The following is a 27,244-nucleotide window of genomic DNA, read 5'->3' on the forward strand; positions in this document are numbered from 1 at the left end:
TACATTGTAGATCTTTTACCATTATCCTTTAAATATATAGTATTTTACACCCTATTTTTATTTTGCTTTGGGCTGTAGGAATAAATGAAAGCCCTATTACCAATGCCACACTTCAAAGCACTTTATGCTTTATGATTTTTCTTTAAAATAGAAATGCTTTTCAATCAATATATGATCTACTACGTGGCCCATGCGTAAATGTTTCATGCAAATAAAATACAATTCATTTTATAGTGAGGTTGGTGGTTTGTAGTAGGATGAAAGAAGAACTGGTTCACATGTAGCCATTTTGAGAAGCTGTGCAAAACTGATCATCTTTGCCATGCTGTATCAACACATCCAGGGAAAGAAGTGTAGGGCACAAAGTCAATTTGTAACTTCAATTTTTAAAGAAACAAAACCATATACAATTCTTAACTAACAATGTATCTGAAGCAAATAACTTAATCTTTAAAATGGGACCTCATTTATCGTTTTTGCAAAAGTATGAAGGGAGATAAAATGATTGTCAACAAAAATCACCTTTTAGAAATAATACATATAATGATTTGAAGATTATTTGTCATTTTGGATTTTCACATTCAAACAGTGTGGCCGGTTAGCTCAGTTGGTTAGAGCGTGGTGCTAATAACGCCAAGGTCTTGGGTTCGATCCCCACACTGGCCATTTGTTTATCTTAATGACCCAACATCATTGACAACAATGGATTTAAACTTGTAGTACAGTGCTTGGAAACTAGGCTTCATCATCAGTATTGGCTATAGTGATTATCCTAGTAACTGCCTTGAATACATTGTAGATCTTTTACCATTATACTTTAAATATATAGTATTTGACACCCTATTTTTATTTTGCTTTGGACTGTAGGAAGAAATGAAAGCCCTATTACTAATGCCACACTTCAAAGCACTTTATGCTTTATGATTTTTCTTTAAAATAGAAATGCTTTTCAATCAATATATGATCTACTACGTGGCCCATGCGTAAATGTTTCATGCAAATAAAATACAATTAATTTTATAGTGAGGTTGGTGGTTTGTAGTAGGATGAAAGAAGAACTGGGTCATATCTAGCCATTTCGAGAAGCTGTGCAAAACTGATCTTCTTTGCCATGCTGTATCAACACATCCAGGGAAAGAAGTGTAGGGCACAAAGTCAATTTGTAACTTCAATTTTTAAAGAAACAAAACCATATACAATTCTTAACTAACAATTTATCTGAAGCAAGTAACTTAATCTTTAAAATGGGACCTCATTTATCGTTTTTGCAAAAGTATGAAGGGAGAAAAAATGATTGTCAACAAAAATCACCTTTTAGAAATAATACATATAATGATTTGAAGATTATTTGTCATTTTGGATTTTCACATTCAAAGAGTGTGGCCGGTTAGCTCAGTTGGTTAGAGCGTGGTGCTAATAACGCCAAGGTCTTGGGTTCGATCCCCACATTGGCCATTTTTTTTTCTTGATGACCCAACATCATTGACAACAATGGATTTAAACTTGTAGTACAGTGCTTGGAAACTAGGCTTCATCATCAGTATTGGCTATAGTGATCATCCCTTGTAGCTGCCTTAAATATTTTGTAGATCTTTTACCATTATCCTTTAAATATATAGTATTTTACACCCGATTTTTATTTTGCTTTGGGCTGTAGGAATAAATGAAAGCCCTATTACCAATGCCACACTTCAAAGCACTTTATGCTTTATGATTTTTCTTTAAAATAGAAATGCTTTTCAATCAATATATGATCTACTACGTGGCCCATGCGTAAATGTTTCATGCAAATAAAATACAATTCATTTTATAGTGAGGTTGGTGGTTTGTAGTAGGATGAAAGAAGAACTGGTTCATATGTAGCCATTTCGAGAAGCTGTGCAAAACTGATATTCTTTGCCATGCTGTATCAACACATCCAGGGAAAGAAGTGTAGGGCACAAAGTCAATTTGTAACTTCAATTTTTAAAGAAACAAAACCATATACAATTCTTAACTAACAATTTATCTGAAGCAAGTAACTTAATCTTTAAAATGGGACCTCATTTATCGTTTTTGCAAAAGTATGAAGGGAGAAAAAATGATTGTCAACAAAAATCACCTTTTAGAAATAATACATATAATGATTTGAAGATTATTTGTCATTTTAGATTTTCACATTCAAACAGTGTGGCCGGTTAGCTCAGTTGGTTAGAGCGTGGTGCTAATAATGCCAAGGTCTTGGGTTCGATCCCCACATTGGCCATTTGTTTATCTTGATGACCCAACATCATTGACAACAATGGATTTAAACTTGTAGTACAGTGCTTGGAAACTAGGCTTCATCATCAGTATTGGCTATAGTGATTATCCTAGTAACTGCCTTGAATACATTGTAGATCTTTTACCATTATACTTTAAATATATAGTATTTTACACCCTATTTTTATTTTGCTTTGGACTGTAGGAAGAAATGAAAGCCTTATTACCAATGCCACACTTCAAAGCACTTTATGCTTTATGATTTTTCTTTAAAATAGAAATGCTTTTCAATCAATATATGATCTACTACGTGGCCCATGCGTAAATGTTTCATGCAAATAAAATACAATTCATTTTATAGTGAGGTTGGTGGTTTGTAGTAGGATGAAAGAAGAACTGGTTCATATGTAGCCATTTCGAGAAGCTGTGCAAAACTGATCTTCTTTGCCATGCTGTATCAACACATCCAGGGAAAGAAGTGTAGGGCACAAAGTCAATTTGCAACTTCAATTTTTAAAGAAACAAAACCATATACAATTCTTAACTAACAATGTATCTGAAGCAAATAACTTAATCTTTAAAATGGGACCTCATTTATCGTTTTTGCAAAAGTATGAAGGGAGAAAAAATGATTGTCAACAAAAATCACCTTTTAGAAATAATACATATAATGATTTGAAGATTATTTGTCATTTTGGATTTTCACATTCAAACAGTGTGGCCGGTTAGCTCAGTTGGTTCGAGCGTGGTGCTAATAACGCCAAGGTCTTGGGTTCGATCCCCACACTGGCCATTTGTTTTTCTTGATGACCCAACATCATTGACAACAATGGATTTAAACTTGTAGTACAGTGCTTGGAAACTAGGCTTCATCATCAGTATTGGCTATAGTGATTATCCCTTGTAGCTGCCTTGAATACATTGTAGATCTTTTACCATTATCCTTTAAATATATAGTATTTTACACCCTATTTTTATTTTGCTTTGGGCTGTAGGAATAAATGAAAGCCCTATTACCAATGCCACACTTCAAAGCACTTTATGCTTTATGATTTTTCTTTAAAATAGAAATGCTTTTCAATAAATATATAATCTACTACGTGGCCCATGCGTAAATGTTTCATGCAAATAAAATACAATTCATTTTATAGTGAGGTTGGTGGTTTGTAGTAGGATGAAAGAAGAACTGGTTCATATGTAGCAATTTTGAGAAGCTGTGCAAAACTGATCATCTTTGCCATGCTGTATCAACACATCCAGGGAAAGAAGTGTAGGGCACAAAGTCAATTTGTAACTTCAATTTTTAAAGAAACAAAACCATATACAATTCTTAACTAACAATTTATCTGAAGCAAGTAACTTAATCTTTAAAATGGGACCTCATTTATCGTTTTTGCAAAAGTATGAAGGGAGAAAAAATGATTGTCAACAAAAATCACCTTTTAGAAATAATACATATAATGATTTGAAGATTATTTGTCATTTTGGATTTTCACAATCAAACAGTGTGGCCGGTTAGCTCAGTTGGTTAGAGCGTGGTGCTAATAACGCCAAGGTCTTGGGTTCGATCCCCACACTGGCCATTTGTTTTTCTTGATGACCCAACATCATTGACAACAATGGATTTAAACTTGTAGTACAGTGCTTGGAAACTAGGCTTCATCATCAGTATTGGCTATAGTGATTATCCTAGTAACTGCCTTGAATACATTGTAGATCTTTTACCATTATCCTTTAAATATATAGTATTTTACACCCTATTTTTATTTTGCTTTGGACTGTAGGAAGAAATGAAAGCCCTATTACCAATGCCACACTTCAAAGCACTTTATGCTTTATGATTTTTCTTTCAAATAGAAATGCTTTTCAATCAATATATGTTCTACTACGTGGCCCATGCGTAAATGTTTCATGCAAATAAAATACAATTCAATTTTGTCAACAAAAATCACCTTTTAGAAATAATACACATAATGATTTGAAGATTATTTGTCATTTTGGATTTTCGCATTCAAAGAGTGTGGCCGGTTAGCTCAGTTGGTTAGAGCGTGGTGCTAATTGTAGCTGACTTGAATACATTGTAGATCTTTTACCATTATCCTTTAAATATATAGTATTTTACACCCTATTTTTATTTTGCTTTGGGCTGTAGGAATAAATGAAAGCCCTATTACCAATGCCACACTTCAAAGCACTTTATGCTTTATGATTTTTCTTTAAAATAGAAATGCTTTTCAATAAATATATGATCTACTACGTGGCCCATGCGTAAATGTTTCATGCAAATAAAATACAATTCATTTTATAGTGAGGTTGGTGGTTTGTAGTAGGATGAAAGAAGAACTGGTTCATATGTAGCAATTTTGAGAAGCTGTGCAAAACTGATCATCTTTGCCATGCTGTATCAACACATCCAGGGAAAGAAGTGTAGGGCACAAAGTCAATTTGTAACTTCAATTTTTAAAGAAACAAAACCATATACAATTCTTAACTAACAATGTATCTGAAGCAAATAACTTAATCTTTAAAATAGGACCTCATTTATCGTTTTTGCAAAAGTATGAAGGGAGAAAAAATGATTGTCAACAAAAATCACCTTTTAGAAATAATACATATAATGATTTATTGTCAACAAAAATCACCTTTTAGGCCATCGATCCCCACACTGGCCATTTGTTTTTCTTGATGACCCAACATCATTGACAACAATGGATTTAAACTTGTAGTACAGTGCTTGGAAACTAGGCTTCATCATCAGTATTGGCTATAGTGATTATCCTAGTAACTGCCTTGAATACATTGTAGATCTTTTACCATTATACTTTAAATATATAGTATTTTACACCCTATTTTTATTTTGCTTTGGACTGTAGGAAGAAATGAAAGCCCTATTACCAATGCCACACTTCAAAGCACTTTATGCTTTATGATTTTTCTTTAAAATAGAAATGCTTTTCAATCAATATATGATCTACTACGTGGCCCATGCGTAAATGTTTCATGCAAATAAAATACAATTCATTTTATAGTGAGGTTGGTGGTTTGTAGTAGGATGAAAGAAGAACTGGTTCATATGTAGCCATTTCGAGAAGCTGTGCAAAACTGATCTTCTTTGCCATGCTGTATCAACACATCCAGGGAAAGAAGTGTAGGGCACAAAGTCAATTTGCAACTTCAATTTTTAAAGAAACAAAACCATATACAATTCTTAACTAACAATGTATCTGAAGCAAATAACTTAATCTTTAAAATGGGACCTCATTTATCGTTTTTGCAAAAGTATGAAGGGAGAAAAAATGATTGTCAACAAAAATCACCTTTTAGAAATAATACATATAATGATTTGAAGATTATTTGTCATTTTGGATTTTCACATTCAAACAGTGTGGCCGGTTAGCTCAGTTGGTTAGAGCGTGGTGCTAATAACGCCAAGGTCTTGGGTTCGATCCCCACACTGGCCATTTGTTTTTCTTGATGACCCAACATCATTGACAACAATGGATTTAAACTTGTAGTACAGTGCTTGGAAACTAGGCTTCATCATCAGTATTGGCTATAGTGATTATCCCTTGTAGCTGCCTTGAATACATTGTAGATCTTTTACCATTATCCTTTAAATATATAGTATTTTACACCCTATTTTTATTTTGCTTTGGGCTGTAGGAATAAATGAAAGCCCTATTACCAATGCCACACTTCAAAGCACTTTATGCTTTATGATTTTTCTTTAAAATAGAAATGCTTTTCAATAAATATATGATCTACTACGTGGCCCATGCGTAAATGTTTCATGCAAATAAAATACAATTCATTTTATAGTGAGGTTGGTGGTTTGTAGTAGGATGAAAGAAGAACTGGTTCATATGTAGCAATTTTGAGAAGCTGTGCAAAACTGATCATCTTTGCCATGCTGTATCAACACATCCAGGGAAAGAAGTGTAGGGCACAAAGTCAATTTGTAACTTCAATTTTTAAAGAAACAAAACCATATACAATTCTTAACTAACAATTTATCTGAAGCAAGTAACTTAATCTTTAAAATGGGACCTCATTTATCGTTTTTGCAAAAGTATGAAGGGAGAAAAAATGATTGTCAACAAAAATCACCTTTTAGAAATAATACATATAATGATTTGAAGATTATTTGTCATTTTGGATTTTCACATTCAAACAGTGTGGCCGATTAGCTCAGTTGGTTAGAGCGTGGTGCTAATAATGCCAAGGTCTTGGGTTCGATCCCCACACTGGCCATTTGTTTTTCTTGATGACCCAACATCATTGACAACAATGTATTTAAACTTGTAGTACAGTGCTTGGAAACTAGGCTTCATCATCGGTATTGGCTATAGTGATTATCCCTTGTAGCTGCCTTGAATACATTGTAGATCTTTTACCATTATCCTTTAAATATATAGTATTTTTCACCCTATTTTTATTTTGCTTTGGACTGTAGGAAGAAATGAAAGCCCTATTACCAATGCCACACTTCAAAGCACTTTATGCTTTATTATTTTTCTTTAAAATAGAAATGCTTTTCAATCAATATACGATCTACTACGTGGCCCATGCGTAAATGTTTCATGCAAATAAAATACAATTCATTTTATAGTGAGGTTGGTGGTTTGTAGTAGGATGAAAGAAGAACTTGTTCATATGTAGCCATTTTGAGAAGCTGTGCAAAGCTGATCCTCTTTTCCATGCTGTATCAAAACATCCAGGGAAAGAAGTGTAGGGCACAAAGTCAATTTGTAACTACAATTTTTAAAGAAACAAAACCATATACAATTTTTAACTAACAATGTATCTGAAGCAAATAACTTAATCTTTAAAATGGGACCTCATTTATTGTTTTTGCAAAAGTATGAAGGGAGAAAAAATGATTGTCAACAAAAATCACCTTTTAGAAATAATACATATAATGATTTATTGTCAACAAAAATCACCTTTTAGAAATAATACATATAATGATTTGAAGATTATTTGTCATTTTGGATTTTCGCATTCAAAGAGTGTGGCCGGTTAGCTCAGTTGGTTAGAGGGTGGTGCTAATAACGCCAAGGTCTTGGGTTCGATCCCCACACTGGCCATTTGTTTATCTTGATGACCCAACATCATTGACAACAATGGATTTAAACTTGTAGTACAGTGCTTGGAAACTAGGCTTCATCATCAGTATTGGCTATAGTGATTATCCTAGTAACTGCCTTGAATACATTGTAGATCTTCTACCATTATACTTTAAATATATAGTATTTTACACCCTATTTTTATTTTGCTTTGGACTGTAGGAAGAAATGAAAGCCCTATTACCAATGCCACACTTCAAAGCACTTTATGCTTTATGATTTTTCTTTAAAATAGAAATGCTTTTCAATCAATATATGATCTACTACGTGGCCCATGCGTAAATGTTTCATGCAAATAAAATACAATTCATTTTATAGTGAGGTTGGTGGTTTGTAGTAGGATGAAAGAAGAACTGGTTCATATGTAGCCATTTCGAGAAGCTGTGCAAAACTGATCTTCTTTGCCATGCTGTATCAACACATCCAGGGAAAGAAGTGTAGGGCACAAAGTCAATTTGTAACTTCAATTTTTAAAGAAACAAAACCATATACAATTCTTAACTAACAATTTATCTGAAGCAAGTAACTTAATCTTTAAAATGGGACCTCATTTATCGTTTTTGCAAAAGTATGAAGGGAGAAAAAATGATTGTCAACAAAAATCACCTTTTAGAAATAATACATATAATGATTTGAAGATTATTTGTCATTTTGGATTTTCACATTTAAACAGTGTGGCCGGTTAGCTCAGTTGGTTAGAGCGTGGTGCTAATAACGCCAAGGTCTTGGGTTCGATCCCCACACTGGCCATTTGTTTTTCTTGATGACCCAACATCATTGACAACAATGGATTTAAACTTGTAGTACAGTGCTTGGAAACTAGGCTTCATCATCAGTATGGCTATAGTGATTATCCCTTGTAGCTGCCTTGAATACATTGTAGATCTTTTACCATTATCCTTTAAATATATAGTATTTTACACCCTATTTTTATTTTGCTTTGGACTGTAGGAAGAAATGAAAGCCCTATTACCAATGCCACACTTCAAAGCACTTTATGCTTTATGATTTTTCTTTAAAATAGAAATGCTTTTCAATCAATATACAATCTACTACGTGGCCCATGCGTAAATGTTACATGCAAATAAAATACAATTCATTTTATAGTGAGGTTGGTGGTTTGTAGTAGGATGAAAGAAGAACTGGTTCATATGTAGCCATTTTGAGAAGCTGTGCAAAACTGATCATCTTTGCCATGCTGTATCAACACATCCAGGGAAAGAAGTGTAGGGCACAAAGTCAATTTGTAACTTCAATTTTTAAAGAAACAAAACCATATACAATTCTTAACTAACAATGTATCTGAAGCAAATAACTTAATCTTTAAATTGGGACCTCATTTATCGTTTTTGCAAAAGTATGAAGGGAGAAAAAATGATTGTCAACAAAAATCACCTTTTAGAAATAATACATATAATGATTTATTGTCAACAAAAATCACCTTTTAGAAATAATACACATAATGATTTGAAGATTATTTGTCATTTTGGATTTTCGAATTCAAAGAGTGTGGCCGGTTAGCTTAGTTGGTTAGAGCGTAGTGCTAATAACGCCAAGGTCTTGGGTTCGATCCCCACACTGGCCGTTTGTTTATCTTGATGACCCAACATCATTGACAACAATGGATTTAAACTTCTAGTACAGTGCTTGGAAACTAGGCTTCATCATCAGTATTGGCTATAGTGATTATCCTAGTAACTGCCTTGAATACATTGTAGATCTTTTACCATTATCCTTTAAATATATAGTATTTTACACCCTATTTTTATTTTGCTTTGGACTGTAGGAAGAAAAGAAATCCACACTTCAAAGCACTTTATGCTATATGATTTTTCTTTAAAATAGAAATGCTTTTCAATCAATATATGATCTTCTACGTGGCCCATGCGTAAATGTTTCATGCAAATAAAATACAATTCATTTTATAGTGAGGTTGGTGGTTTGTAGTAGGATGAAAGAAGAACTGGTTCATATGTAGCCATTTCGAGAAGCTGTGCAAAACGGATCTTCTTTGCCATGCTGTATCAACACATCCAGGGAAAGAAGTGTAGGGCACAAAGTCAATTTGTAACTTCAATTTTTAAAGAAACAAAACCATATACAATTCTTAAATAACAATTTATCTGAAGCAAGTAACTTAATCTTTAAAATGGGACCTCATTTATCGTTTTTGCAAAAGTATGAAGGGAGAAAAAATGATTGTCAACAAAAATCACCTTTTAGAAATAATACATATAATGATTTGAAGATTATTTGTCATTTTGGATTTTCACATTCAAACAGTGTGGCCGGTTAGCTCAGTTGGTTAGAGCGTGGTGCTAATAACGCCAAGGTCTTGGGTTCGATCCCCACACTGGCCATTTGTTTTTCTTGATGACCCAACATCATTGACAACAATGGATTTAAACTTGTAGTACAGTGCTTGGAAACTAGGCTTCATCATCAGTATTGGCTATAGTGATTATCCCTTGTAGCTGCCTTGAATACATTGTAGATCTTTTACCATTATCCTTTAAATATATAGTATTTTACACCCTATTTTTATTTTGCTTTGGGCTGTAGGAATAAATGAAAGCCCTATTACCAATGCCACACTTCAAAGCACTTTATGCTTTATGATTTTTCTTTAAAATAGAAATGCTTTTCAATAAATATATGATCTACTACGTGGCCCATGCGTAAATGTTTCATGCAAATAAAATACAATTCATTTTATAGTGAGGTTGGTGGTTTGTAGTAGGATGAAAGAAGAACTGGTTCATATGTAGCAATTTTGAGAAGCTGTGCAAAACTGATCATCTTTGCCATGCTGTATCAACACATCCAGGGAAAGAAGTGTAGGGCACAAAGTCAATTTGTAACTTCAATTTTTAAAGAAACAAAACCATATACAATTCTTAACTAACAATTTATCTGAAGCAAGTAACTTAATCTTTAAAATGGGACCTCATTTATCGTTTTTGCAAAAGTATGAAGGGAGAAAAAATGATTGTCAACAAAAATCACCTTTTAGAAATAATACATATAATGATTTGAAGATTATTTGTCATTTTGGATTTTCACATTCAAACAGTGTGGCCGATTAGCTCAGTTGGTTAGAGCGTGGTGCTAATAATGCCAAGGTCTTGGGTTCGATCCCCACACTGGCCATTTGTTTTTCTTGATGACCCAACATCATTGACAACAATGTATTTAAACTTGTAGTACAGTGCTTGGAAACTAGGCTTCATCATCGGTATTGGCTATAGTGATTATCCCTTGTAGCTGCCTTGAATACATTGTAGATCTTTTACCATTATCCTTTAAATATATAGTATTTTTCACCCTATTTTTATTTTGCTTTGGACTGTAGGAAGAAATGAAAGCCCTATTACCAATGCCACACTTCAAAGCACTTTATGCTTTATGATTTTTCTTTAAAATAGAAATGCTTTTCAATCAATATACGATCTACTACGTGGCCCATGCGTAAATGTTTCATGCAAATAAAATACAATTCATTTTATAGTGAGGTTGGTGGTTTGTAGTAGGATGAAAGAAGAACTTGTTCATATGTAGCCATTTTGAGAAGCTGTGCAAAGCTGATCCTCTTTTCCATGCTGTATCAAAACATCCAGGGAAAGAAGTGTAGGGCACAAAGTCAATTTGTAACTACAATTTTTAAAGAAACAAAACCATATACAATTTTTAACTAACAATGTATCTGAAGCAAATAACTTAATCTTTAAAATGGGACCTCATTTATTGTTTTTGCAAAAGTATGAAGGGAGAAAAAATGATTGTCAACAAAAATCACCTTTTAGAAATAATACATATAATGATTTATTGTCAACAAAAATCACCTTTTAGAAATAATACATATAATGATTTGAAGATTATTTGTCATTTTGGATTTTCGCATTCAAAGAGTGTGGCCGGTTAGCTCAGTTGGTTAGAGGGTGGTGCTAATAACGCCAAGGTCTTGGGTTCGATCCCCACACTGGCCATTTGTTTATCTTGATGACCCAACATCATTGACAACAATGGATTTAAACTTGTAGTACAGTGCTTGGAAACTAGGCTTCATCATCAGTATTGGCTATAGTGATTATCCTAGTAACTGCCTTGAATACATTGTAGATCTTCTACCATTATACTTTAAATATATAGTATTTTACACCCTATTTTTATTTTGCTTTGGACTGTAGGAAGAAATGAAAGCCCTATTACCAATGCCACACTTCAAAGCACTTTATGCTTTATGATTTTTCTTTAAAATAGAAATGCTTTTCAATCAATATATGATCTACTACGTGGCCCATGCGTAAATGTTTCATGCAAATAAAATACAATTCATTTTATAGTGAGGTTGGTGGTTTGTAGTAGGATGAAAGAAGAACTGGTTCATATGTAGCCATTTCGAGAAGCTGTGCAAAACTGATCTTCTTTGCCATGCTGTATCAACACATCCAGGGAAAGAAGTGTAGGGCACAAAGTCAATTTGTAACTTCAATTTTTAAAGAAACAAAACCATATACAATTCTTAACTAACAATTTATCTGAAGCAAGTAACTTAATCTTTAAAATGGGACCTCATTTATCGTTTTTGCAAAAGTATGAAGGGAGAAAAAATGATTGTCAACAAAAATCACCTTTTAGAAATAATACATATAATGATTTGAAGATTATTTGTCATTTTGGATTTTCACATTTAAACAGTGTGGCCGGTTAGCTCAGTTGGTTAGAGTGTGGTGCTAATAACGCCAAGGTCTTGGGTTCGATCCCCACACTGGCCATTTGTTTTTCTTGATGACCCAACATCATTGACAACAATGGATTTAAACTTGTAGTACAGTGCTTGGAAACTAGGCTTCATCATCAGTATGGCTATAGTGATTATCCCTTGTAGCTGCCTTGAATACATTGTAGATCTTTTACCATTATCCTTTAAATATATAGTATTTTACACCCTATTTTTATTTTGCTTTGGACTGTAGGAAGAAATGAAAGCCCTATTACCAATGCCACACTTCAAAGCACTTTATGCTTTATGATTTTTCTTTAAAATAGAAATGCTTTTCAATCAATATACAATCTACTACGTGGCCCATGCGTAAATGTTACATGCAAATAAAATACAATTCATTTTATAGTGAGGTTGGTGGTTTGTAGTAGGATGAAAGAAGAACTGGTTCATATGTAGCCATTTTGAGAAGCTGTGCAAAACTGATCATCTTTGCCATGCTGTATCAACACATCCAGGGAAAGAAGTGTAGGGCACAAAGTCAATTTGTAACTTCAATTTTTAAAGAAACAAAACCATATACAATTCTTAACTAACAATGTATCTGAAGCAAATAACTTAATCTTTAAATTGGGACCTCATTTATCGTTTTTGCAAAAGTATGAAGGGAGAAAAAATGATTGTCAACAAAAATCACCTTTTAGAAATAATACATATAATGATTTATTGTCAACAAAAATCACCTTTTAGAAATAATACACATAATGATTTGAAGATTATTTGTCATTTTGGATTTTCGAATTCAAAGAGTGTGGCCGGTTAGCTTAGTTGGTTAGAGCGTAGTGCTAATAACGCCAAGGTCTTGGGTTCGATCCCCACACTGGCCGTTTGTTTATCTTGATGACCCAACATCATTGACAACAATGGATTTAAACTTCTAGTACAGTGCTTGGAAACTAGGCTTCATCATCAGTATTGGCTATAGTGATTATCCTAGTAACTGCCTTGAATACATTGTAGATCTTTTACCATTATCCTTTAAATATATAGTATTTTACACCCTATTTTTATTTTGCTTTGGACTGTAGGAAGAAAAGAAATCCACACTTCAAAGCACTTTATGCTATATGATTTTTCTTTAAAATAGAAATGCTTTTCAATCAATATATGATCTTCTACGTGGCCCATGCGTAAATGTTTCATGCAAATAAAATACAATTCATTTTATAGTGAGGTTGGTGGTTTGTAGTAGGATGAAAGAAGAACTGGTTCATATGTAGCCATTTCGAGAAGCTGTGCAAAACGGATCTTCTTTGCCATGCTGTATCAACACATCCAGGGAAAGAAGTGTAGGGCACAAAGTCAATTTGTAACTTCAATTTTTAAAGAAACAAAACCATATACAATTCTTAAATAACAATTTATCTGAAGCAAGTAACTTAATCTTTAAAATGGGACCTCATTTATCGTTTTTGCATAAGTATGAAGGGAGAAAAAATGATTGTCAACAAAAATCACCTTTTAGAAATAATACATATAATGATTTATTGTCAACAAAAATCACCTTTTAGAAATAATACATATAATGATTTGAAGATTATTTGTCATTTTGGATTTTCGCATTTCAAAGAGTGTGGCCGGTTAGCTCAGTTGGTTAGAGCGTGGTGCTAATAACGCCAAGGTCTTGGGTTCGATCCCAACACTGGCCATTTGTTTATCTTGATGACCCAACATCATTGACAACAATGGATTTAAACTTGTAGTACAGTGCTTGGAAACTAGGCTTCATCATCAGTATTGGCTATAGTGATTATCCCTTGTAGCTGCCTTGAATACATTGTAGATCTTTTACCATTATCCTTTAAATATATAGTATTTTACACCCTATTTTTATTTTGCTTTGGACTGTAGGAAGAAATGAAAGCCCTATTACCAATGCCACACTTCAAAGCACTTTATGCTTTATGATTTTTCTTTAAAATAGAAATGCTTTTCAATCAATATATGATCTACTACGTGGCCCATGCGTAAATGTTTCAAGCAAATAAAATACAATTCATTTTATAGTGAGGTTGGTGGTTTGTAGTAGGATGAAAGAAGAACTGGTTCATATGTAGCCATTTTGAGAAGCTGTGCAAAACTGATCCTCTTTGCCATGCTGTATCAACACATCCAGGGAAAGAAGTGTAGGGCACAAAGTCAATTTGTAACTTCAATTTTTAAAGAAACAAAACCATATACAATTCTTAACTAACAATTTATCTGAAGCAAGTAACTTAATCTTTAAAATGGGACCTCATTTATCGTTTTTGCAAAAGTATGAAGGGAGAAAAAATGATTGTCAACAAAAATCACCTTTTAGAAATAATACATATAATGATTTGAAGATTATTTGTCATTTTGGATTTTCACATTCAAACAGTGTGGCCGGTTAGCTCAGTTGGTTAGAGCGTGGTGCTAAGAACGCCAAGGTCTTGGGTTCGATCCCCACACTGGCCATTTGTTTTTCTTGATGACCCAACATCATTGACAACAATGGATTTAAACTTGTAGTACAGTGCTTGGAAACTAGGCTTCATCATCAGTATGGCTATAGTGATTATCCCTTGTAGCTGCCTTGAATACATTGTAGATCTTTTACCATTATCCTTTAAATATATAGTATTTTACACCCTATTTTTATTTTGCTTTGGACTGTAGGAAGAAATGAAAGCCCTATTACCAATGCCACACTTCAAAGCACTTTATGCTTTATGATTTTTCTTTAAAATAGAAATGCTTTTCAATCAATATACAATCTACTACGTGGCCCATGCGTAAATGTTACATGCAAATAAAATACAATTCATTTTATAGTGAGGTTGGTGGTTTGTAGTAGGATGAAAGAAGAACTGGTTCATATGTAGCCATTTTGAGAAGCTGTGCAAAACTGATCATCTTTGCCATGCTGTATCAACACATCCAGGGAAAGAAGTGTAGGGCACAAAGTCAATTTGTAACTTCAATTTTTAAAGAAACAAAACCATATACAATTCTTAACTAACAATGTATCTGAAGCAAATAACTTAATCTTTAAATTGGGACCTCATTTATCGTTTTTGCAAAAGTATGAAGGGAGAAAAAATGATTGTCAACAAAAATCACCTTTTAGAAATAATACATATAATGATTTATTGTCAACAAAAATCACCTTTTAGAAATAATACACATAATGATTTGAAGATTATTTGTCATTTTGGATTTTCGAATTCAAAGAGTGTGGCCGGTTAGCTTAGTTGGTTAGAGCGTAGTGCTAATAACGCCAAGGTCTTGGGTTCGATCCCCACACTGGCCGTTTGTTTATCTTGATGACCCAACATCATTGACAACAATGGATTTAAACTTCTAGTACAGTGCTTGGAAACTAGGCTTCATCATCAGTATTGGCTATAGTGATTATCCTAGTAACTGCCTTGAATACATTGTAGATCTTTTACCATTATCCTTTAAATATATAGTATTTTACACCCTATTTTTATTTTGCTTTGGACTGTAGGAAGAAATGAAATCCACACTTCAAAGCACTTTATGCTATATGATTTTTCTTTAAAATAGAAATGCTTTTCAATCAATATATGATCTTCTACGTGGCCCATGCGTAAATGTTTCATGCAAATAAAATACAATTCATTTTATAGTGAGGTTGGTGGTTTGTAGTAGGATGAAAGAAGAACTGGTTCATATGTAGCCATTTCGAGAAGCTGTGCAAAACGGATCTTCTTTGCCATGCTGTATCAACACATCCAGGGAAAGAAGTGTAGGGCACAAAGTCAATTTGTAACTTCAATTTTTAAAGAAACAAAACCATATACAATTCTTAAATAACAATTTATCTGAAGCAAGTAACTTAATCTTTAAAATGGGACCTCATTTATCGTTTTTGCAAAAGTATGAAGGGAGAAAAAATGATTGTCAACAAAAATCACCTTTTAGAAATAATACATATAATGATTTATTGTCAACAAAAATCACCTTTTAGAAATAATACATATAATGATTTGAAGATTATTTGTCATTTTGGATTTTCGCATTTCAAAGAGTGTGGCCGGTTAGCTTAGTTGGTTAGAGCGTAGTGCTAATAACGCCAAGGTCTTGGGTTCGATCCCCACACTGGCCGTTTGTTTATCTTGATGACCCAACATCATTGACAACAATGGATTTAAACTTCTAGTACAGTGCTTGGAAACTAGGCTTCATCATCAGTATTGGCTATAGTGATTATCCTAGTAACTGCCTTGAATACATTGTAGATCTTTTACCATTATCCTTTAAATATATAGTATTTTACACCCTATTTTTATTTTGCTTTGGACTGTAGGAAGAAAAGAAATCCACACTTCAAAGCACTTTATGCTATATGATTTTTCTTTAAAATAGAAATGCTTTTCAATCAATATATGATCTTCTACGTGGCCCATGCGTAAATGTTTCATGCAAATAAAATACAATTCATTTTATAGTGAGGTTGGTGGTTTGTAGTAGGATGAAAGAAGAACTGGTTCATATGTAGCCATTTCGAGAAGCTGTGCAAAACGGATCTTCTTTGCCATGCTGTATCAACACATCCAGGGAAAGAAGTGTAGGGCACAAAGTCAATTTGTAACTTCAATTTTTAAAGAAACAAAACCATATACAATTCTTAAATAACAATTTATCTGAAGCAAGTAACTTAATCTTTAAAATGGGACCTCATTTATCGTTTTTGCAAAAGTATGAAGGGAGAAAAAATGATTGTCAACAAAAATCACCTTTTAGAAATAATACATATAATGATTTATTGTCAACAAAAATCACCTTTTAGAAATAATACATATAATGATTTGAAGATTATTTGTCATTTTGGATTTTCGCATTTCAAAGAGTGTGGCCGGTTAGCTCAGTTGGTTAGAGCGTGGTGCTAATAACGCCAAGGTCTTGGGTTCGATCCCAACACTGGCCATTTGTTTATCTTGATGACCCAACATCATTGACAACAATGGATTTAAACTTGTAGTACAGTGCTTGGAAACTAGGCTTCATCATCAGTATTGGCTATAGTGATTATCCCTTGTAGCTGCCTTGAATACATTGTAGATCGTTTACCATTATCCTTTAAATATATAGTATTTTACACCCTATTTTTATTTTGCTTTGGACTGTAGGAAGAAATGAAAGCCCTATTACCAATGCCACACTTCAAAGCACTTTATGCTTTATGATTTTTCTTTAAAATAGAAATGCTTTTCAATCAATATATGATCTACTACGTGGCCCATGCGTAAATGTTTCAAGCAAATAAAATACAATTCATTTTATAGTGAGGTTGGTGGTTTGTAGTAGGATGAAAGAAGAACTGGTTAATATGTAGCCATTTTGAGAAGCTGTGCAAAACTGATCCTCTTTGCCATGCTGTATCAACACATCCAGGGAAAGAAGTGTAGGGCACAAAGTCAATTTGTAACTTCAATTTTTAAAGAAACAAAACCATATACAATTCTTAACTAACAATTTATCTGAAGCAAGTAACTTAATCTTTAAAATGGGACCTCATTTATCGTTTTTGCAAAAGTATGAAGGGAGAAAAAATGATTGTCAACAAAAATCACCTTTTAGAAATAATACATATAATGATTTGAAGATTATTTGTCATTTTGGATTTTCACATTCAAACAGTGTGGCCGGTTAGCTCAGTTGGTTAGAGCGTGGTGCTAATAACGCCAAGGTCTTGGGTTCGATCCCCACACTGGCCATTTGTTTTTCTTGATGACCCAACATCATTGACAACAATGGATTTAAACTTGTAGTACAGTGCTTGGAAACTAGGCTTCATCATCAGTATGGCTATAGTGATTATCCCTTGTAGCTGCCTTGAATACATTGTAGATCTTTTACCATTATCCTTTAAATATATAGTATTTTACACCCTATTTTTATTTTGCTTTGGGCTGTAGGAATAAATGAAAGCCCTATTACCAATGCCACACTTCAAAGCACTTTATGCTTTATGATTTTTCTTTAAAATAGAAATGCTTTTCAATAAATATATGATCTACTACGTGGCCCATGCGTAAATGTTTCATGCAAATAAAATACAATTCATTTTATAGTGAGGTTGGTGGTTTGTAGTAGGATGAAAGAAGAACTGGTTCATATGTAGCAATTTTGAGAAGCTGTGCAAAACTGATCATCTTTGCCATGCTGTATCAACACATCCAGGGAAAGAAGTGTAGGGCACAAAGTCAATTTGTAACTTCAATTTTTAAAGAAACAAAACCATATACAATTCTTAACTAACAATTTATCTGAAGCAAGTAACTTAATCTTTAAAATGGGACCTCATTTATCGTTTTTGCAAAAGTATGAAGGGAGAAAAAATGATTGTCAACAAAAATCACCTTTTAGAAATAATACATATAATGATTTGAAGATTATTTGTCATTTTGGATTTTCACATTCAAACAGTGTGGCCGATTAGCTCAGTTGGTTAGAGCGTGGTGCTAATAATGCCAAGGTCTTGGGTTCGATCCCCACACTGGCCATTTGTTTTTCTTGATGACCCAACATCATTGACAACAATGTATTTAAACTTGTAGTACAGTGCTTGGAAACTAGGCTTCATCATCGGTATTGGCTATAGTGATTATCCCTTGTAGCTGCCTTGAATACATTGTAGATCTTTTACCATTATCCTTTAAATATATAGTATTTTTCACCCTATTTTTATTTTGCTTTGGACTGTAGGAAGAAATGAAAGCCCTATTACCAATGCCACACTTCAAAGCACTTTATGCTTTATGATTTTTCTTTAAAATAGAAATGCTTTTCAATCAATATACGATCTACTACGTGGCCCATGCGTAAATGTTTCATGCAAATAAAATACAATTCATTTTATAGTGAGGTTGGTGGTTTGTAGTAGGATGAAAGAAGAACTTGTTCATATGTAGCCATTTTGAGAAGCTGTGCAAAGCTGATCCTCTTTTCCATGCTGTATCAAAACATCCAGGGAAAGAAGTGTAGGGCACAAAGTCAATTTGTAACTACAATTTTTAAAGAAACAAAACCATATACAATTTTTAACTAACAATGTATCTGAAGCAAATAACTTAATCTTTAAAATGGGACCTCATTTATTGTTTTTGCAAAAGTATGAAGGGAGAAAAAATGATTGTCAACAAAAATCACCTTTTAGAAATAATACATATAATGATTTATTGTCAACAAAAATCACCTTTTAGAAATAATACATATAATGATTTGAAGATTATTTGTCATTTTGGATTTTCGCATTCAAAGAGTGTGGCCGGTTAGCTCAGTTGGTTAGAGGGTGGTGCTAATAACGCCAAGGTCTTGGGTTCGATCCCCACACTGGCCATTTGTTTATCTTGATGACCCAACATCATTGACAACAATGGATTTAAACTTGTAGTACAGTGCTTGGAAACTAGGCTTCATCATCAGTATTGGCTATAGTGATTATCCTAGTAACTGCCTTGAATACATTGTAGATCTTCTACCATTATACTTTAAATATATAGTATTTTACACCCTATTTTTATTTTGCTTTGGACTGTAGGAAGAAATGAAAGCCCTATTACCAATGCCACACTTCAAAGCACTTTATGCTTTATGATTTTTCTTTAAAATAGAAATGCTTTTCAATCAATATATGATCTACTACGTGGCCCATGCGTAAATGTTTCATGCAAATAAAATACAATTCATTTTATAGTGAGGTTGGTGGTTTGTAGTAGGATGAAAGAAGAACTGGTTCATATGTAGCCATTTCGAGAAGCTGTGCAAAACTGATCTTCTTTGCCATGCTGTATCAACACATCCAGGGAAAGAAGTGTAGGGCACAAAGTCAATTTGTAACTTCAATTTTTAAAGAAACAAAACCATATACAATTCTTAACTAACAATTTATCTGAAGCAAGTAACTTAATCTTTAAAATGGGACCTCATTTATCGTTTTTGCAAAAGTATGAAGGGAGAAAAAATGATTGTCAACAAAAATCACCTTTTAGAAATAATACATATAATGATTTGAAGATTATTTGTCATTTTGGATTTTCACATTTAAACAGTGTGGCCGGTTAGCTCAGTTGGTTAGAGCGTGGTGCTAATAACGCCAAGGTCTTGGGTTCGATCCCCACACTGGCCATTTGTTTTTCTTGATGACCCAACATCATTGACAACAATGGATTTAAACTTGTAGTACAGTGCTTGGAAACTAGGCTTCATCATCAGTATGGCTATAGTGATTATCCCTTGTAGCTGCCTTGAATACATTGTAGATCTTTTACCATTATCCTTTAAATATATAGTATTTTACACCCTATTTTTATTTTGCTTTGGACTGTAGGAAGAAATGAAAGCCCTATTACCAATGCCACACTTCAAAGCACTTTATGCTTTATGATTTTTCTTTAAAATAGAAATGCTTTTCAATCAATATACAATCTACTACGTGGCCCATGCGTAAATGTTACATGCAAATAAAATACAATTCATTTTATAGTGAGGTTGGTGGTTTGTAGTAGGATGAAAGAAGAACTGGTTCATATGTAGCCATTTTGAGAAGCTGTGCAAAACTGATCATCTTTGCCATGCTGTATCAACACATCCAGGGAAAGAAGTGTAGGGCACAAAGTCAATTTGTAACTTCAATTTTTAAAGAAACAAAACCATATACAATTCTTAACTAACAATGTATCTGAAGCAAATAACTTAATCTTTAAATTGGGACCTCATTTATCGTTTTTGCAAAAGTATGAAGGGAGAAAAAATGATTGTCAACAAAAATCACCTTTTAGAAATAATACATATAATGATTTATTGTCAACAAAAATCACCTTTTAGAAATAATACACATAATGATTTGAAGATTATTTGTCATTTTGGATTTTCGAATTCAAAGAGTGTGGCCGGTTAGCTTAGTTGGTTAGAGCGTAGTGCTAATAACGCCAAGGTCTTGGGTTCGATCCCCACACTGGCCGTTTGTTTATCTTGATGACCCAACATCATTGACAACAATGGATTTAAACTTCTAGTACAGTGCTTGGAAACTAGGCTTCATCATCAGTATTGGCTATAGTGATTATCCTAGTAACTGCCTTGAATACATTGTAGATCTTTTACCATTATCCTTTAAATATATAGTATTTTACACCCTATTTTTATTTTGCTTTGGACTGTAGGAAGAAAAGAAATCCACACTTCAAAGCACTTTATGCTATATGATTTTTCTTTAAAATAGAAATGCTTTTCAATCAATATATGATCTTCTACGTGGCCCATGCGTAAATGTTTCATGCAAATAAAATACAATTCATTTTATAGTGAGGTTGGTGGTTTGTAGTAGGATGAAAGAAGAACTGGTTCATATGTAGCCATTTCGAGAAGCTGTGCAAAACGGATCTTCTTTGCCATGCTGTATCAACACATCCAGGGAAAGAAGTGTAGGGCACAAAGTCAATTTGTAACTTCAATTTTTAAAGAAACAAAACCATATACAATTCTTAAATAACAATTTATCTGAAGCAAGTAACTTAATCTTTAAAATGGGACCTCATTTATCGTTTTTGCATAAGTATGAAGGGAGAAAAAATGATTGTCAACAAAAATCACCTTTTAGAAATAATACATATAATGATTTATTGTCAACAAAAATCACCTTTTAGAAATAATACATATAATGATTTGAAGATTATTTGTCATTTTGGATTTTCGCATTTCAAAGAGTGTGGCCGGTTAGCTCAGTTGGTTAGAGCGTGGTGCTAATAACGCCAAGGTCTTGGGTTCGATCCCAACACTGGCCATTTGTTTATCTTGATGACCCAACATCATTGACAACAATGGATTTAAACTTGTAGTACAGTGCTTGGAAACTAGGCTTCATCATCAGTATTGGCTATAGTGATTATCCCTTGTAGCTGCCTTGAATACATTGTAGATCTTTTACCATTATCCTTTAAATATATAGTATTTTACACCCTATTTTTATTTTGCTTTGGACTGTAGGAAGAAATGAAAGCCCTATTACCAATGCCACACTTCAAAGCACTTTATGCTTTATGATTTTTCTTTAAAATAGAAATGCTTTTCAATCAATATATGATCTACTACGTGGCCCATGCGTAAATGTTTCAAGCAAATAAAATACAATTCATTTTATAGTGAGGTTGGTGGTTTGTAGTAGGATGAAAGAAGAACTGGTTCATATGTAGCCATTTTGAGAAGCTGTGCAAAACTGATCCTCTTTGCCATGCTGTATCAACACATCCAGGGAAAGAAGTGTAGGGCACAAAGTCAATTTGTAACTTCAATTTTTAAAGAAACAAAACCATATACAATTCTTAACTAACAATTTATCTGAAGCAAGTAACTTAATCTTTAAAATGGGACCTCATTTATCGTTTTTGCAAAAGTATGAAGGGAGAAAAAATGATTGTCAACAAAAATCACCTTTTAGAAATAATACATATAATGATTTGAAGATTATTTGTCATTTTGGATTTTCACATTCAAACAGTGTGGCCGGTTAGCTCAGTTGGTTAGAGCGTGGTGCTAAGAACGCCAAGGTCTTGGGTTCGATCCCCACACTGGCCATTTGTTTTTCTTGATGACCCAACATCATTGACAACAATGGATTTAAACTTGTAGTACAGTGCTTGGAAACTAGGCTTCATCATCAGTATGGCTATAGTGATTATCCCTTGTAGCTGCCTTGAATACATTGTAGATCTTTTACCATTATCCTTTAAATATATAGTATTTTACACCCTATTTTTATTTTGCTTTGGACTGTAGGAAGAAATGAAAGCCCTATTACCAATGCCACACTTCAAAGCACTTTATGCTTTATGATTTTTCTTTAAAATAGAAATGCTTTTCAATCAATATACAATCTACTACGTGGCCCATGCGTAAATGTTACATGCAAATAAAATACAATTCATTTTATAGTGAGGTTGGTGGTTTGTAGTAGGATGAAAGAAGAACTGGTTCATATGTAGCCATTTTGAGAAGCTGTGCAAAACTGATCATCTTTGCCATGCTGTATCAACACATCCAGGGAAAGAAGTGTAGGGCACAAAGTCAATTTGTAACTTCAATTTTTAAAGAAACAAAACCATATACAATTCTTAACTAACAATGTATCTGAAGCAAATAACTTAATCTTTAAATTGGGACCTCATTTATCGTTTTTGCAAAAGTATGAAGGGAGAAAAAATGATTGTCAACAAAAATCACCTTTTAGAAATAATACATATAATGATTTATTGTCAACAAAAATCACCTTTTAGAAATAATACACATAATGATTTGAAGATTATTTGTCATTTTGGATTTTCGAATTCAAAGAGTGTGGCCGGTTAGCTTAGTTGGTTAGAGCGTAGTGCTAATAACGCCAAGGTCTTGGGTTCGATCCCCACACTGGCCGTTTGTTTATCTTGATGACCCAACATCATTGACAACAATGGATTTAAACTTCTAGTACAGTGCTTGGAAACTAGGCTTCATCATCAGTATTGGCTATAGTGATTATCCTAGTAACTGCCTTGAATACATTGTAGATCTTTTACCATTATCCTTTAAATATATAGTATTTTACACCCTATTTTTATTTTGCTTTGGACTGTAGGAAGAAATGAAATCCACACTTCAAAGCACTTTATGCTATATGATTTTTCTTTAAAATAGAAATGCTTTTCAATCAATATATGATCTTCTACGTGGCCCATGCGTAAATGTTTCATGCAAATAAAATACAATTCATTTTATAGTGAGGTTGGTGGTTTGTAGTAGGATGAAAGAAGAACTGGTTCATATGTAGCCATTTCGAGAAGCTGTGCAAAACGGATCTTCTTTGCCATGCTGTATCAACACATCCAGGGAAAGAAGTGTAGGGCACAAAGTCAATTTGTAACTTCAATTTTTAAAGAAACAAAACCATATACAATTCTTAAATAACAATTTATCTGAAGCAAGTAACTTAATCTTTAAAATGGGACCTCATTTATCGTTTTTGCAAAAGTATGAAGGGAGAAAAAATGATTGTCAACAAAAATCACCTTTTAGAAATAATACATATAATGATTTATTGTCAACAAAAATCACCTTTTAGAAATAATACATATAATGATTTGAAGATTATTTGTCATTTTGGATTTTCGCATTTCAAAGAGTGTGGCCGGTTAGCTTAGTTGGTTAGAGCGTAGTGCTAATAACGCCAAGGTCTTGGGTTCGATCCCCACACTGGCCGTTTGTTTATCTTGATGACCCAACATCATTGACAACAATGGATTTAAACTTCTAGTACAGTGCTTGGAAACTAGGCTTCATCATCAGTATTGGCTATAGTGATTATCCTAGTAACTGCCTTGAATACATTGTAGATCTTTTACCATTATCCTTTAAATATATAGTATTTTACACCCTATTTTTATTTTGCTTTGGACTGTAGGAAGAAAAGAAATCCACACTTCAAAGCACTTTATGCTATATGATTTTTCTTTAAAATAGAAATGCTTTTCAATCAATATATGATCTTCTACGTGGCCCATGCGTAAATGTTTCATGCAAATAAAATACAATTCATTTTATAGTGAGGTTGGTGGTTTGTAGTAGGATGAAAGAAGAACTGGTTCATATGTAGCCATTTCGAGAAGCTGTGCAAAACGGATCTTCTTTGCCATGCTGTATCAACACATCCAGGGAAAGAAGTGTAGGGCACAAAGTCAATTTGTAACTTCAATTTTTAAAGAAACAAAACCATATACAATTCTTAAATAACAATTTATCTGAAGCAAGTAACTTAATCTTTAAAATGGGACCTCATTTATCGTTTTTGCAAAAGTATGAAGGGAGAAAAAATGATTGTCAACAAAAATCACCTTTTAGAAATAATACATATAATGATTTATTGTCAACAAAAATCACCTTTTAGAAATAATACATATAATGATTTGAAGATTATTTGTCATTTTGGATTTTCGCATTTCAAAGAGTGTGGCCGGTTAGCTCAGTTGGTTAGAGCGTGGTGCTAATAACGCCAAGGTCTTGGGTTCGATCCCAACACTGGCCATTTGTTTATCTTGATGACCCAACATCATTGACAACAATGGATTTAAACTTGTAGTACAGTGCTTGGAAACTAGGCTTCATCATCAGTATTGGCTATAGTGATTATCCCTTGTAGCTGCCTTGAATACATTGTAGATCGTTTACCATTATCCTTTAAATATATAGTATTTTACACCCTATTTTTATTTTGCTTTGGACTGTAGGAAGAAATGAAAGCCCTATTACCAATGCCACACTTCAAAGCACTTTATGCTTTATGATTTTTCTTTAAAATAGAAATGCTTTTCAATCAATATATGATCTACTACGTGGCCCATGCGTAAATGTTTCAAGCAAATAAAATACAATTCATTTTATAGTGAGGTTGGTGGTTTGTAGTAGGATGAAAGAAGAACTGGTTAATATGTAGCCATTTTGAGAAGCTGTGCAAAACTGATCCTCTTTGCCATGCTGTATCAACACATCCAGGGAAAGAAGTGTAGGGCACAAAGTCAATTTGTAACTTCAATTTTTAAAGAAACAAAACCATATACAATTCTTAACTAACAATTTATCTGAAGCAAGTAACTTAATCTTTAAAATGGGACCTCATTTATCGTTTTTGCAAAAGTATGAAGGGAGAAAAAATGATTGTCAACAAAAATCACCTTTTAGAAATAATACATATAATGATTTATTGTCAACAAAAATCACCTTTTAGAAATAATACATATAATGATTTGAAGATTATTTGTCATTTTGGATTTTCGCAATTCAAAGAGTGTGGCCGGTTAGCTCAGTTGGTTAGAGCGTGGTGCTGATAACGCCAAGGTCTTGGGTTCGATTACCACACTGGCTATTTGTTTATCTTGATGACCCAACATCATTGACAACAATGGATTTAAACTTGTAGTACAGTGCTTGGAAACTAGGCTTCATCATCAGTATTGGCTATAGTGATTATCCCTTGTAACTGCCTTGAATACATTGTAGATCTTTTACCATTATCCTTTAAATATATAGTATTTTACACCCTATTTTTATTTTGCTTTGGACTGTAGGAAGAAATGAAAGCCCTATTACCAATGCCACACTTCAAAGCACTTTATGCTTTATGATTTTTCTTTAAAATAGAAATGCTTTTCAATCAATATATGATCTACTACATGGCCCATGCATAAATGTTTCATGCAAATAAAATACAATTCATTTTATAGTGAGGTTGGTGGTTTGTAGTAGGAAGAAAGAAGAACTGGTTCATATGTAGCCATTTCGAGAAGCTGTGCAAAACTGATCTTCTTTGCCATGCTGTATCAACACATCCAGGGAAAGAAGTGTAGGGCACAAAGTCAATTTGTAACTTAAATTTTTAAAGAAACAAAACCATATACAATTCTTAACTAACAATTTATCTGAAGCAAGTAACTTAATCTTTAAATTGGGACCTCATTTATCGTTTTTGCAAAAGTATGAAGGGAGAAAACATGATTGTCAACAAAAATCACCTTTTAGAAATAATACATATAATGATTTGAAGATTATTTGTCATTTTGGATTTTCACATTCAAACAGTGTGGCCGGTTAGCTCAGTTGGTTAGAGCGTGGTGCTAATAACGCCAAGGTCTTGGGTTCGATCTCCACACTGGCCATTTGTTTTTCTTGATGACCCAACATCATTGACAACAATGGATTTAAACTTGTAGTACAGTGCTTGGAAACTAGGCTTCATCATCGGTATTGGCTATAGTGATTATCCCTTGTAGCTGCCTTGAATACATTGTAGATCTTTTACCATTATCCTTTACATATATAGTATTTTTCACCCTATTTTTATTTTGCTTTGGACTGTAGGAAGAAATGAAAGCCCTATTACCAATGCCACACTTCAAAGCACTTTATGCTTTATGATTTTTCTTTAAAATAGAAATGCTTTTCAATCAATATATGATCTACTACGTGGCCCATGCGTAAATGTTTCATGCAAATAAAATACAATTAATTTTATAGTGAGGTTGGTGGTTTGTAGTAGGATGAAAGAAGAACTGGTTCATATGTAGCCATTTTGAGA

The 27,244-nt window shown here is 33.3% G+C and overlaps 13 non-coding genes across 13 annotated transcripts; all 13 read left to right on the forward strand.

Annotated features, from left to right (window-relative positions):
* The first annotated feature begins 592 nt into the window (after positions 1-592).
* TRNAI-AAU (transfer RNA isoleucine (anticodon AAU)) lies at positions 593-666 on the forward strand. Its single transcript has one exon. It is a non-coding gene; the product is annotated as a tRNA-Ile (tRNA).
* A 715-nt stretch (positions 667-1,381) lies between these two features.
* On the forward strand, positions 1,382-1,455 carry TRNAI-AAU (transfer RNA isoleucine (anticodon AAU)). The gene has a single exon. It is a non-coding gene; the product is annotated as a tRNA-Ile (tRNA).
* Positions 1,456-2,171: 716 nt separating this feature from the next.
* TRNAI-AAU (transfer RNA isoleucine (anticodon AAU)) lies at positions 2,172-2,245 on the forward strand. The gene has a single exon. It is a non-coding gene; the product is annotated as a tRNA-Ile (tRNA).
* Positions 2,246-3,750: 1,505 nt separating this feature from the next.
* On the forward strand, positions 3,751-3,824 carry TRNAI-AAU (transfer RNA isoleucine (anticodon AAU)). Its single transcript has one exon. It is a non-coding gene; the product is annotated as a tRNA-Ile (tRNA).
* A 1,804-nt stretch (positions 3,825-5,628) lies between these two features.
* Positions 5,629-5,702, forward strand: TRNAI-AAU (transfer RNA isoleucine (anticodon AAU)). The gene has a single exon. It is a non-coding gene; the product is annotated as a tRNA-Ile (tRNA).
* Positions 5,703-8,043: 2,341 nt separating this feature from the next.
* Positions 8,044-8,117, forward strand: TRNAI-AAU (transfer RNA isoleucine (anticodon AAU)). Its single transcript has one exon. It is a non-coding gene; the product is annotated as a tRNA-Ile (tRNA).
* Positions 8,118-9,653: 1,536 nt separating this feature from the next.
* Positions 9,654-9,727, forward strand: TRNAI-AAU (transfer RNA isoleucine (anticodon AAU)). The gene has a single exon. It is a non-coding gene; the product is annotated as a tRNA-Ile (tRNA).
* A 2,341-nt stretch (positions 9,728-12,068) lies between these two features.
* Positions 12,069-12,142, forward strand: TRNAI-AAU (transfer RNA isoleucine (anticodon AAU)). The gene has a single exon. It is a non-coding gene; the product is annotated as a tRNA-Ile (tRNA).
* Positions 12,143-14,515: 2,373 nt separating this feature from the next.
* Positions 14,516-14,589, forward strand: TRNAL-AAG (transfer RNA leucine (anticodon AAG)). Its single transcript has one exon. It is a non-coding gene; the product is annotated as a tRNA-Leu (tRNA).
* A 3,195-nt stretch (positions 14,590-17,784) lies between these two features.
* On the forward strand, positions 17,785-17,858 carry TRNAI-AAU (transfer RNA isoleucine (anticodon AAU)). Its single transcript has one exon. It is a non-coding gene; the product is annotated as a tRNA-Ile (tRNA).
* A 2,340-nt stretch (positions 17,859-20,198) lies between these two features.
* TRNAI-AAU (transfer RNA isoleucine (anticodon AAU)) lies at positions 20,199-20,272 on the forward strand. The gene has a single exon. It is a non-coding gene; the product is annotated as a tRNA-Ile (tRNA).
* A 2,373-nt stretch (positions 20,273-22,645) lies between these two features.
* Positions 22,646-22,719, forward strand: TRNAL-AAG (transfer RNA leucine (anticodon AAG)). The gene has a single exon. It is a non-coding gene; the product is annotated as a tRNA-Leu (tRNA).
* Positions 22,720-25,961: 3,242 nt separating this feature from the next.
* Positions 25,962-26,035, forward strand: TRNAI-GAU (transfer RNA isoleucine (anticodon GAU)). The gene has a single exon. It is a non-coding gene; the product is annotated as a tRNA-Ile (tRNA).
* Positions 26,036-27,244: the final 1,209 nt, after the last annotated feature.

Source organism: Crinia signifera, chromosome 2 (assembly GCF_055691185.1).
Source record: "Crinia signifera chromosome 2, ASM5569118v1, whole genome shotgun sequence".
Classification (NCBI taxonomy): domain Eukaryota; kingdom Metazoa; phylum Chordata; class Amphibia; order Anura; family Myobatrachidae; genus Crinia; species Crinia signifera.